Source organism: Cryptotermes secundus, unplaced genomic scaffold, assembly GCF_002891405.2.
Source record: "Cryptotermes secundus unplaced genomic scaffold, Csec_1.0 scaffold519, whole genome shotgun sequence".
Lineage (NCBI taxonomy): Eukaryota > Metazoa > Arthropoda > Insecta > Blattodea > Kalotermitidae > Cryptotermes > Cryptotermes secundus.
The window spans coordinates 870,412-881,910 of NW_019720169.1; the positions used below are offsets into that span (position 1 = coordinate 870,412).

At 46.4% G+C, this 11,499-nt stretch overlaps 1 protein-coding gene across 1 annotated transcript in view; it reads left to right on the forward strand.

Annotated features, from left to right (window-relative positions):
• The window catches only part of LOC111867595 (helix-loop-helix protein 11), a 188,151-nt gene that overhangs the window by 15,883 nt on the left and 160,769 nt on the right, over positions 1–11,499 (forward strand). The window lies entirely within an intron of this gene.

An 11,499-nucleotide genomic window follows, 5' to 3' on the forward strand; every position in this document is an offset into this window, starting at 1 on the left:
CAGAAACTGCCTTCTAAAAGAAGTTATTGAAGGAAAGATAGAGGGGCGGATAGAAGTGACAAGAAGACGTAAGAAGATGCTGGATGACCTTGGGGACAGAAGAGGATATTTTCATTTGACGGAGAAAGCTCTGGATCGCATTAAGTGGAGGAATTGTTTTGGAAGAGACTGTGGACCTGTCATCTGACAGATTACTGATGATGATGATGATGATGATGATGATGATGTGCATGTTGTATGGACCCTAAGAATATTACTGATCAGGTTATCTTGAATGTGACATGCGATTTGTATTCAAGAAGTGCCAACTTAGAATCACTGTTGCCTCTTTGGTCTCAAATAGGCCACGATTATTATGGGTGTGAAACTTCGTGCGTAATCCAAAGAATGAAACGTAGATTGAAGGTGTTTGAGAAGAACGCGGTGCCTGCTGCGAACGGTGTTCTAGAAGTCCTTAGTTCAAATTTCGGCCCGGAGACCAACTGCGCAGTCTCCTCAGATGAATACCAGAATAGTACGTCAGGTCCTGACCACTTACACTCCATCTGTTTCGTATAGTCGAACACGGTATTGAAACTTGGGCTCCATAAAAGGCGCGGAATTTCTTGAGCAGCTGTTGGTTTCTGGCTTGGACTTTGCTCCACCAAGTTTGTTAATTAGTTACGTCATTAATACAGTCCCATACGAAGTTGAGGCAGCTTGTTTGGTTGGTGATATTGCTGTTTCCGTTCTCTAGCCTTTCACTAGTGTCGAAAGACGACCGGGCATGTGTTGTTGAACCGCGAAGAACCTCTGCGTCACCTTTCACCTTTTCGTAGAAGTTTCTGACAATCGTTTGATCCTGGTTGCATGATAGTTAAATCCCCATTCATTATGTTGGGTTTGATGTTCTCACATTGGTGCTTATGAAGAGTTATGTGGGTTATAACTCCGTGTAGTCTGGTGAAAGTCGACCGACGTTTCAGGAGAACATATCGCTTCCATCTTGAGGTTTGAAGTGTAAGCCAAGCAAGAAGCCAGCATGACTGTCTGCTTCATGCTGGTTTCTTGCTTGGCTTACTCTTCTGACCCTTCAAGATGGAGGCGATATATCTCTCCGAAACATCCATTGGCTTTCACCAGACTACACGCGATTATGTCCAGTCATAGATTGCATTCGATTTGTCAGTGACTTCACACTTTTTTTAATGAAGCGCGCTTAGTTGGATATTTCCTTTTATTGAAGGTAAACGTAAAGTTGTTTCTGTGCGTAACTAATTTAGCACTACGCCAAGAAGTCGTATGGGGGATTGGATGTATAGAGCAAAGTGTTCTGTAACTCAGCACTAGTAGAGGTGAGTGGTCAGCTTCACGCCCCGGCCGGTTTACACCTGGAGAAAGAGCCCCCTGTTCCCATTGGGTAGGAGGCTGGGTGGGCCCCAGAGCCGGTCTGGACGACGTGAAAGAGATGAATCTTGCTCCTACCGGGACTCGAACTGCGACTACTCGGTCATCCAGCCCGTAGTCAGTCGCTATACCGACTGAGCTCTCCCGGCTCCTTCCTTTTATTGACGCGACAATTAAAATAGCATTTTGGGGGGGAAGTTCACATACGCCATGATAGTGGCGTTTAATTAAGCACAGGGACAACACCTGTGTCAGGTTAGGTAGTCAGTATGGTGATTGACTGCGGGCTGCATGACCGGTGTTCGACTCCCGGCGGTTGCAGGGATATTTTTATTGCACCATCAAGCTCAAACCGGGGCCTATCCAGCCTTCTGTGGGTTGAGTACCAGTTCTTTCTCTGAGAGTAGAGCCTAGTGCTCAGTTTAAAAATACATGGAGTTGATCAGTTTTCCTTTCCATTCACATGTCGGGTGATAAACTGTATTGAAAATTGAATTCTGCAAAGGTCTATTCAAAGTAAGGTTGCCGGTAAAGAAACGTCTGGTGTATCGGTAATTATTTCGAGGCGTAAGGAAAGAGGCTTGAAAGTATTGGAAATTTCTTTTGTGCAGAATTTTGGCGTCAGTATTTGTGTGAGAAGCGTGGGAACCTTAGCAATTTCTGTGAAACAGCGTTGGTTGTGTTTAAAACTGATGCTTGTAACACAACGAGTTCGTTCTGTGGTTTGTCTAACAGAATGTCCAAGGTAAGATAAATTAGCACACTCACGACAATCTATTTCCCAGGCATTGTATGCTTTTTGTGGCCGTGTGTTGACATAGGACATGGTACTGTAAATGTGTGTTCATAAATCATAAGACTGTATAGTTCGCATTTCAATAAGTTTTGATATTGATAACTTGACGGATAATATGTTCCCGTACCACCGGGCACCGGCGTTTGGATAATGAAGTCCGCTTGGATTAATTTTCGTCTTTCATATCGAGGCCTAATAAATTGTCTGAGGAGACATCGATCAAATCCCGTTGAGGCATTTTATTGTATCCCCAATTTTTCCGTAAAACTGTGTCAGTGTAGAAAAATCACGTGGACAGATTACTGTTCCACCAGCTTAATGTTTACGGAGTAGATGTAAACAGATGCGAGGCAGGTACACAGCAGGACGAGATAGAAGGCCTAAAAGAAACAGATTTGTGGTCAGAGTTCCTGCCTACAGATCCAAAGGTCCCGGGTTCGATTCCCGGCGCTACCAGATTTTCTGAGAAGTAGTGGGTCTGGAACGGGATCCACTCGGCCACGTGAGGATAATTAAGGAGCTATTTCAAGGAAATAGCGGCTCCGGTCTCGAAAACCGAGATAAATGGCCGTGGGGATTCGTTGCGCTGACCACGCGACACCCTCCATCCGCAAAAGTTGGCAGTAACTTCGCCGACAAGCGGCGGTCGCTCGGTCAGTATAGTTCGCTTCGGACTACAGGCCATGGAGTTTTTTGAGGGCTCGTTAATTCTTCTAGTCTTTATACATTTCTTCTACTTTCACCCTTTACTTCGCTTTCATGGCGCTGTGCTTTTGTACATACTTCAGGCTGATTAAGTTTTAGAAAGGTCTCACAAGGTTGCGACGAAACCAACTTGTCTACCAATTGACGGCAAGAACATCCATCGGCAGTGTCGATGTTAATGACCATGTTTACATCCGTCTATGAGGGGCACGCGGTAGCGTAGTTTGTCGAGGCACTATGCTACAAGCCGGGTGGTCGCGGGTTCGAGTCCCGATGAGGTGGATTAACAGAAATGAGTACCAGGAATCTTGGGGATAAAGGGCGGCCGGCGCGTAAGGCTGACAACATTACCGCCATCTGTGAGCCGACTGTCTAGATAATGTGGGAGCCTCAATGTCTCACAGCTCTGTGGGCCTTCACGGCCTCTTACAGGGATGGCTTTTACGCGTCTATGAAATCTGTGCATATTCCTATTGGTGTGCTATATAGTAGGAGGGCGGAGACAAACTATTCACCCATCTGACTGCCCTGTTCCCTTGTCGCTTAATTTGGATTTCCCCTTGTAAATTATTTTGTTTTCTTTTTAGCGGGCTCTTCTTGGTATATGTGTGTTGGAGTGTCTGAATCATCAGGTGCTGGGATCATGTATTATAGTTTGTTTGATTTTTCGGAAAATCTTGGTTGGGAACTGTAGCAAGTCATCTGTCTAGCCTCAGATTCGCCAGAAGGTACTATGAAGAAGGCTATTGCCGTTTAAGATATTTTGGCATGGAATTGGGCTGTGAAATGTGGGTCATGTAAACACTGCCAGGTGAGCTAAACAGAACAAGCCAGGCTTGGCTTTGTGGTGGGTGTGGAGCCCGACAGACGGTCGGCGTCTTGTGCCAAAACAAGCGTCCAAGTCGGCGCCTATAAGACATTTATTTCCGCCACCTTTTTGCGACGTACATTTCACCCACTAACGTCAGTCTTTTAGCGTATTATGACGAGAGAACCGAGGAATCTCGTATCCAGTGCCGTAATGTGTTTTGACGCGTTAAGATTGGTGAATTACTTTTTGCAGTTCCCTGTTCTGCTACGGTACGTGGGAGTTTCATGGAAATGATGTTTATAGGAGGACGTGGGCTGTTATGCAGTGCCATATACTAACCAGGAACAGGCTTCGTTGTAGCAAAGAATTTCGCTGTTTGACGAATAAGTAAAGCAGCGTTCGTCTGATGGTAACTTTGCGATATGATTAGATTTGCCAGGTTGTCTTCAGTTCGATTCTCATTCCTATAGCCCACGTTGGACAGAGAAATGTCGAAATCCTGACGTTACCCGAGATGTTATCTGTAATGCGCACCTTTATCTGTGTGCAGAAGTTTCGATTTTTGCTGATTGCGGTGTTTATTATCCGACACAAATTAAATATCGGAACTGCAGTTTATCTTATTAAATTCACTTCTGTGAAGCTGTCCTCATTTCCCACATAGTCTGATAAGCGTTTGGGGGGGGGGGCAGACACCTTTTCCTACAAATATACTTTTAGCCGATTATGTCGAGGAAGTTGCTTAACGATGTTATATTTGAAACAGAAGAATAACAATTTTAATTTATATATTAAAGTTTCGTGTATCTTTTTCAATTTCGATTCTTAAATGCGAAGAATGCATGTGATAGTCGAACATGGAAAAATCATTCATTTCCCTACATATCCTCCACCACGATTGGTACACTAGCCCCATCCTTTACCAGTGCATCGAAACCCGCAGCATAGAAGTCTTTTGACTGTTGTCGCAGCCACTTCCGCAACCGGTGGGGCATCATGTGCGACTTCCGAACGTCCTTGAAAGAATTTCTTGACCCAGTTGTGAACCGCCTTACGCGACAAACACTTCCCACCGTAAACAGGAAACATTTCTTTATGAATATCCTTTGTATTGAGTCCATTTGTCCACAAAAGACGCACAAGAAAACGCTGCTCTTCTGTGGTATATACTCAAGCACAGTGGCCTGTTTGAATACTGCAGAAACCAGCCTCTGAACATGGGCATGCGCGTCTGCTGCCTACACTGTCACGAAGCTGGGCTGTGTTGCTACAGATGGAAAACCTATTACGTCTGTTTTACTTCTATTCATGACATATTTCCTTCTTCCTCTCTCCGTGAGGTAGAAACACTACGTCTATTGAGTACTGTCCCTTAGAACTACTGACGTCATACGCCCACCATTCGTTTCGGTGATCTGTTGATTTTACGTTTAGGAAACATTGACATCTCTTGAAGTCAGTGCCCTGATGTCAGCTGCCCATGTTTGGACCACGTGCTTTTTGTCGAGTAGACGTGCAGCCAAGCTTCCTGTCGCGGAGAACCAGCGTTTGGCCGGTATGAAAATTCCTCGGATCGTTTGGCAGTCAACTGGCTTCCTACTCTGTGATAAAGATTCCTGAAATTCTAGTTCATTTTGTCGACATTAATGCGATTCTCGGATTTTAAGATAAATTTTGTTTATGTGGTAGTTGAGTTCTTGTACGAGCGCAGACTCAGGAGGAAGTCGAATGCTGCTTGCATCATGGTGGGCCCACTTGACGTGTGCACTGTCTAGGAAACTTAAAAAAACTCCGTGGCCTGTAGTCCACAAGCGAACTATACCAACTTTAGCGGATAGAGGGTGTCGCGTGGTCAGCGCAACGGATTCCCACGGTCGTTAATTTCCGTTTTCTAGACCGGAGCCGCTGTTTCCTTGAAATAGCTCCGGAGTTATCCTCACGAGGCTGAGTGGACCCCTTTCCAGACCCACTACGACTTCATCAAATCTGGTAGCGCAAGGAATCGAACCCGGGACCTCTGGATCTGTAGCCAGGAACTCTAACCACTAGACCACAGAGGCTGTCTCGGATGATCCCCTACGGCCTATTTAAACCTTGGTTATCGATTCTATAATCACCTTTCTGTTTTCTGTCTATTACTTAAGGTTCGCGATTGCAATAGGATTGTTAATGAAGCCAGGAACCAATATGGTATAAAACAGATTACCACTTAACGCCTGTAATCATTTGAAAACCGACGCTGGTTATGCTGTGACACTTTTACCTTCGCAGGTAACATCGTGTTGAAGGGGCTTGTGGCTCGCTGGATGTTACGTGTCACTGCAGTTGGATGAGATTAGGAGAGGTCTGCATACATAACTTCACGTGCCTCACTCCGGAAACACTGAATTCTTCATGTGAGGCTGTATATACCCATGGGGTTTTCCCACTCTTCAGGTGAAAGGTGTTATAATACCACGTGATTAAACCACGACCACTTACTGCAGAAACTTTGCTCCGGAATTTCAGTAACTATCTACCAGATGTCACGGTGTCACATACCAGAAGCTCTGTGTTCGACGCCTCGAGAACTTCAGAATCTCTCATAATAACAGTCACAATTAGCGAATGTGCCTGTTAACTATTCTCGCTAGTCGTGCTTGACACAGAATTTCGACAAAACCTGTAGAAAAGGTAAAGTTGTCCCCTGTGCTTAACTAACTAAGGACTAGGCCGCGCCATAGCTCAAGCAGTTAGTCGCTGGCTTCCCGCCGCGGCGGCCCGGGTTCGATCCCGGGTCTGGCAAGTGGGATTTGTGGTGGACAAAGTGGCGCTGGGGTAGGTTTCCCCTGCCAATCTTCATTCCACCAATTGCTCCACAATCACCCTCACCTATCATCTGGGGCTGGTACAGTAGGTCAGAAGTGGCCGCAGTACAAGGGACGTAGTCCCACCCGCGGTACCCATTGGATAGGAAGCTGAGTGGGCCCCACAGCCTGTCTGGACCCTAACGGGGCTCGAACTCCGACCTCTCGTAGCCAGTCGCTTTCCCGGCTCCTGTAAGGGTGAGATGTGAAGCTTTCACGGCTGTGAAAATGCAGATTGTTGTCATCTGGACTATGACCACCTGCCTCCATCTTCAGGGTGTAAGTAGATTTGTGACTGTTTACAGCTGGGCAGTATTCAAGGCCGATATACCAGATAGTGAATAGTAGAGTAGAGAGGTTCATTCGGTTAATAACACGAATGGTCGTAAAAGAATTTCTACCGTTCCCTGACTCACCTCTAGATCATAAAGGAAGTCGAATAGAGGCAGAGCCGTATACTTCGTATATGTGTCTTGGTAGAGCAATGGGCCCAGAGCGACCCCCTCCCCTTAAAATGAATTATATTTACAATCCACATCGCAGTAGAAATGCGTTCCAAAGCCAGGAACAGCCTTCAGATTTGTTTTTTCTTTTTTCCCCCTTGGCACTACAGCCCCAGTGGGCCTAGGCCTGCCTCCATGAACTTCTCCGTTCACTTCGGTTTTTCTAGATCTTACACATTCGGTAGGACTCCTTGAGCGGGTTATCATCTTGTCGCAAGGCCTCTACCTGTATACAAACACAGAAAAACGCACACACACAAACTAAACATCCATGCCCTGAGTGGGATTCGAACCCACGATCCCGGTTTCCAAGCGAGCGAAGACAGTACATGCCTTAGACCGCTCGGCTACCGTGACCGGCCTTCAGATTTTAGGTGACGATAATATTTCAGTTAGGTAAAGTTATCCCTGTAACAGGCCATGGAGTCCCGTAGGGTTGCGTGACTTCGAGGCTCCCACATTTTCACTAGACAATCGGCCCACGAATGGCGGTAAGGTAAGCTTTACGCCCCGGCCGCCCTTTACCACCAGAGGAAGTTTCCCAGTACTCATTTCTGTTAGAGGCTGAGTCGACCGCAGGGCCATGGTGCGCCTGGAAGGATTAGGTCAGTTGAAAAATCCACCTCATTGGGACTCGAACCCACTATCTTCCGGCTCGTAGCACAAATCACCATGGGGACATATGAGGAGTAGAGGTATAGATCCGTTCTTGACCTCGGCATTAGATGGAGGTGAGTGGTCATCTTCACGCCCCAGCCGCTTTAACCCCAGGGAATGTATCCCCGGCATCCATTGGATTGGAGGCTGGTTGGGCCTCGTAGTTGGTTTGGACGCTGTGGAGTAGAGAAAAATCTCTTACCCCTTCCTGGAATCGAACCCACATCAACCAGATATGATAAGATATGAAGATAAATCGGAATGGATGGTAAGAAGGAGCGAGAGAGAAGCAGAGATAAATTCAGGAGAGGTAACAGCAATGGGACGTGTGTGATTCAGCGCTCATGCGAAACAGAGGAACCGTGTACAGTAGGAACTGCAATGCGAGTGGGATGCTGGAGCGTAGGACCAGGAAGTCAAACTCCGGCGCCAGAAAATGTCAATTTTAACGGACTCAAATAAAGTATTCAAGGATATATAGACTTAATATTGATACGTCGTTGCTAGAACAGGCAGACTTTACAGTGTAATTTACGGGCGCCGTGAGACAAGGCAGTCGCACTCGTTTCAGTGTTGTGTGCGTTTGCAACTTTAATGTCTTTGTAAATTGGGTGGGTAAAGGTTATGCTTACGTAGACGGGAATTTTTAGATATTAATTCGTCAGTCTCGACACCCTGGATTGGAAATGCAGAAAAGGTACGTGTTATGTTTCGCGACCGGCAACCAGGCCAATATAGTTGTGGGATGTCGTATGAATGAAGAGACAACCACTAGTTTAATTGTCCTTTAGGATTTATTGCAGCTGCACAGTATACACAGATGGATAACAACAATAGTGAACTGCTTGAACACTGAACTGGTATTGTAGAACGGTAGAGCTAGACTGTCACTGTAACTCAGTGTATCTTCTTATGTAGCCTAGAATCGGACATATAGAAAACGGTTGCGTAATAGGTACTGCTATTGCCGGTTACTGTGTTTATAAGTTCCCTAGCAACCGCTGTTTACTTGCTTCTGCCTAGCAACCGTTGTTTACTCGTCGTTGCTAAGCAATGACGCTTGCGTTGTCACACTTGCTTGAATGTGGGCAGTTCCCACATAGTAATGCGTAAAATTGGTAAATTTTGTTTAAAAAGAGTTAGTTAGCATTCAGGTACTTGGAGGGAAATAAATATAGGTGACGTTCGTCATTAAATTACTAGCGAAATATTTTCGCTGCAGGTTTCCTTATCGAAATTAACATCACACTAGGGCTATATAAAAGTACAGTTTCTCCCATGGTTCGGTTTTTTTTTTCTAAATGAAGTGCAATTGAAATTTCCGTCACAGAAGTCAGATTTCGGAGAATATTTGAACCCGAGAGATCAGTAGGTAAATGAAAAGAAAAAACTGTGTCCGCAAGCGAACTATATTGACCGAGCGACCACCGCTTGTCGGCGAAGTTAGTGACCGCCTCTGTGGTCTAGCGGTCAGAGTTCCGGGCTACAGATCCAGAGGTACCGGGTTCTATTCCCAGCGCTACCAGATTTTCTGAGAAGTAGTGGGTCNAAATTTCCGTCACAGAAGTCAGATTTCGGAGAATATTTGAACCCGAGAGATCAGTAGGTAAATGAAAAGAAAAAACTGTGTCCGCAAGCGAACTATATTGACCGAGCGACCACCGCTTGTAGGCGAAGTTAGTGACTGCCTCTGTGGTCTAGTGGTCAGAGTTCCTGGCTACAGATCCAGAGGTACTGGGTTCGATTCCCAGCGCTACCAGATTTTCTGAGAAGTGCTGGGTCTGGAACGGGGTCCACTCAGCCTCGTGAGGATAAGTGAGGAGCTACTTGAATGGAAATGTAGCGGCTCCGGTCTAAAAAATGAGATGAACGTCCTTGGGAATCTGTTGCGCTGACCACGCGACTCCCTCTCTCCGCAAAAGTTGACAAAAAGTAATAAAAAGTAAAGCTATCCCTGTAACAGGCCGTGAAGGCCCATAGGGTTGTGAGACGTTGAGGGTCCCACAATATCTAGACAATGGCGGTAAGGTCAGCCTTACGCTCCGGCCGCGCTTTACTCCCCAGGAAAATTAATTCCTGGTACTCATTTCTGTTAGAGGCTGAGTCGACCCCAGGACCATAGTGCGGCTGGAAGGGTTAGGTCAATTAAAAAAAATTCAGTGACCTCATCGGGACTTGAACCCGCGACCTTCCGGCTTGTAGCATAGTGCCCCCCCCCCCGCAAAAGTTGGCAAGGAATCGCACATGTGCATAATCTGTGTCCTTCCCATGAGTGGTTAAAATGCAGAGGAAATTAAAGAGTGGCAGGGGACGACTACAGTTAAGTTAGAAGTGCGCATGCGTTAAGTTTTGTTAATGAGCTTACAAGGGGTTGCGGTAAGGTGAACTGAAGTGGATGGTACGGGAAATGCTTCGTGAGACTATCGGATGTATAAATTGGCCCGTGATATTGTCCGAAACAAATACGATATATTGTTTCTTGGCATTTTTCAGTACTTCTGTACTGCTACTTTTATCAGGTAGCGGAATAATTTATTGTATTTATTCTCACTTTGAGAACGACGGAGCCGAGATAGCGTAGTCGGTATAGCGACTGGCTACGGGCTGGACGACCGAGAGTTCGAAGTTCGAGTCTCTGTAGGATAAAGAATTTTCTCTTCTCCACGTCGTCCACACCTGTTCTGGGGCCCACCCAGCCTCCTGTCCAGTTGGTGCCCGGGGGTAATGCTAGTGCCGAGGTCAAGAAAATGTGGATCTGTACATCCACTCCCCCATACGCCTTTATGGCGTAGTGCTTAATTAGTTTAGCAGAGGGACAACAACTTGGAGGGATTGTATAACGCCGAATGATATGATTAATAAATAATAGGAAAATCCGTGGAAGGAAGTGGTTGAGGGTTAAATTAAGGTGTTACGTTCATATTTGCCTTCCAGCAGTGAGTAGAACCGCGAAACGCCTCAGTCAGGGTAGCCGATCTCCGGGCTCATATTTTTGAACCCGGAACGTCCAGAATACTACGCCGCAGTGCTAACCACAACGCTGGTAGTTGCGTATATCTGTGACAAGCCCAGCTTGAGTCGTCTGGCCACGAGACATATCGCGCCGGAATACACGCACGTTGTATTTTCGGCCCTTGAATGTGGAACGATTCTGCTGCGACCTCCATTACCAGCCGAGCACGCATGGTAACCGGAGTCCCAACCTCAGGACACTCGCGTCGGTCTGCAAATGTCGCGTCTGCTGCCTGGATCACATGTGCACTTGGCAAAGAGACAAGCCATGGCGGGAGGGAGACAAGTATAAATTTAGCAGGCGCCGTGGTCTGTTTTCGGTGTGGGATGCCATATGAGACTGTGACGTCACCTCCACAGAGGCGTGTCCTGCTACAGGCTTGTTTGTTCCAACAGCTGACTAATTATATGCCAGATGCTCATCTTATGCCAAGAACATGTTTTATACGTCTGATACCTTCCTGCTTCTGGATAACGCACGCCACTCCAAAGATGTTTAATTCGAGACGTAGCGGAAATTCCGCTGCACGATTTGGGGTTTGTGTGGAGCCTTCCCCTATTTTTGGACGACCAGACCTCGATTTTAATTTAGGCTGAATGTTACACAGACAGCATAGTTAGACTTGGTTGGTGTTTCAAATGAAGGGATAGCTCAGTCGGTATAGTGATTTCCGGCACGGGTAAGATTTTCTCTCTTCTATGTTGGGCCCACCCAGCCTCCTATCCATTGGGTACCTGGGGCTCTTTCCCCGGGGTTAAAGCGGCAGCGACGTGAAGCTGACC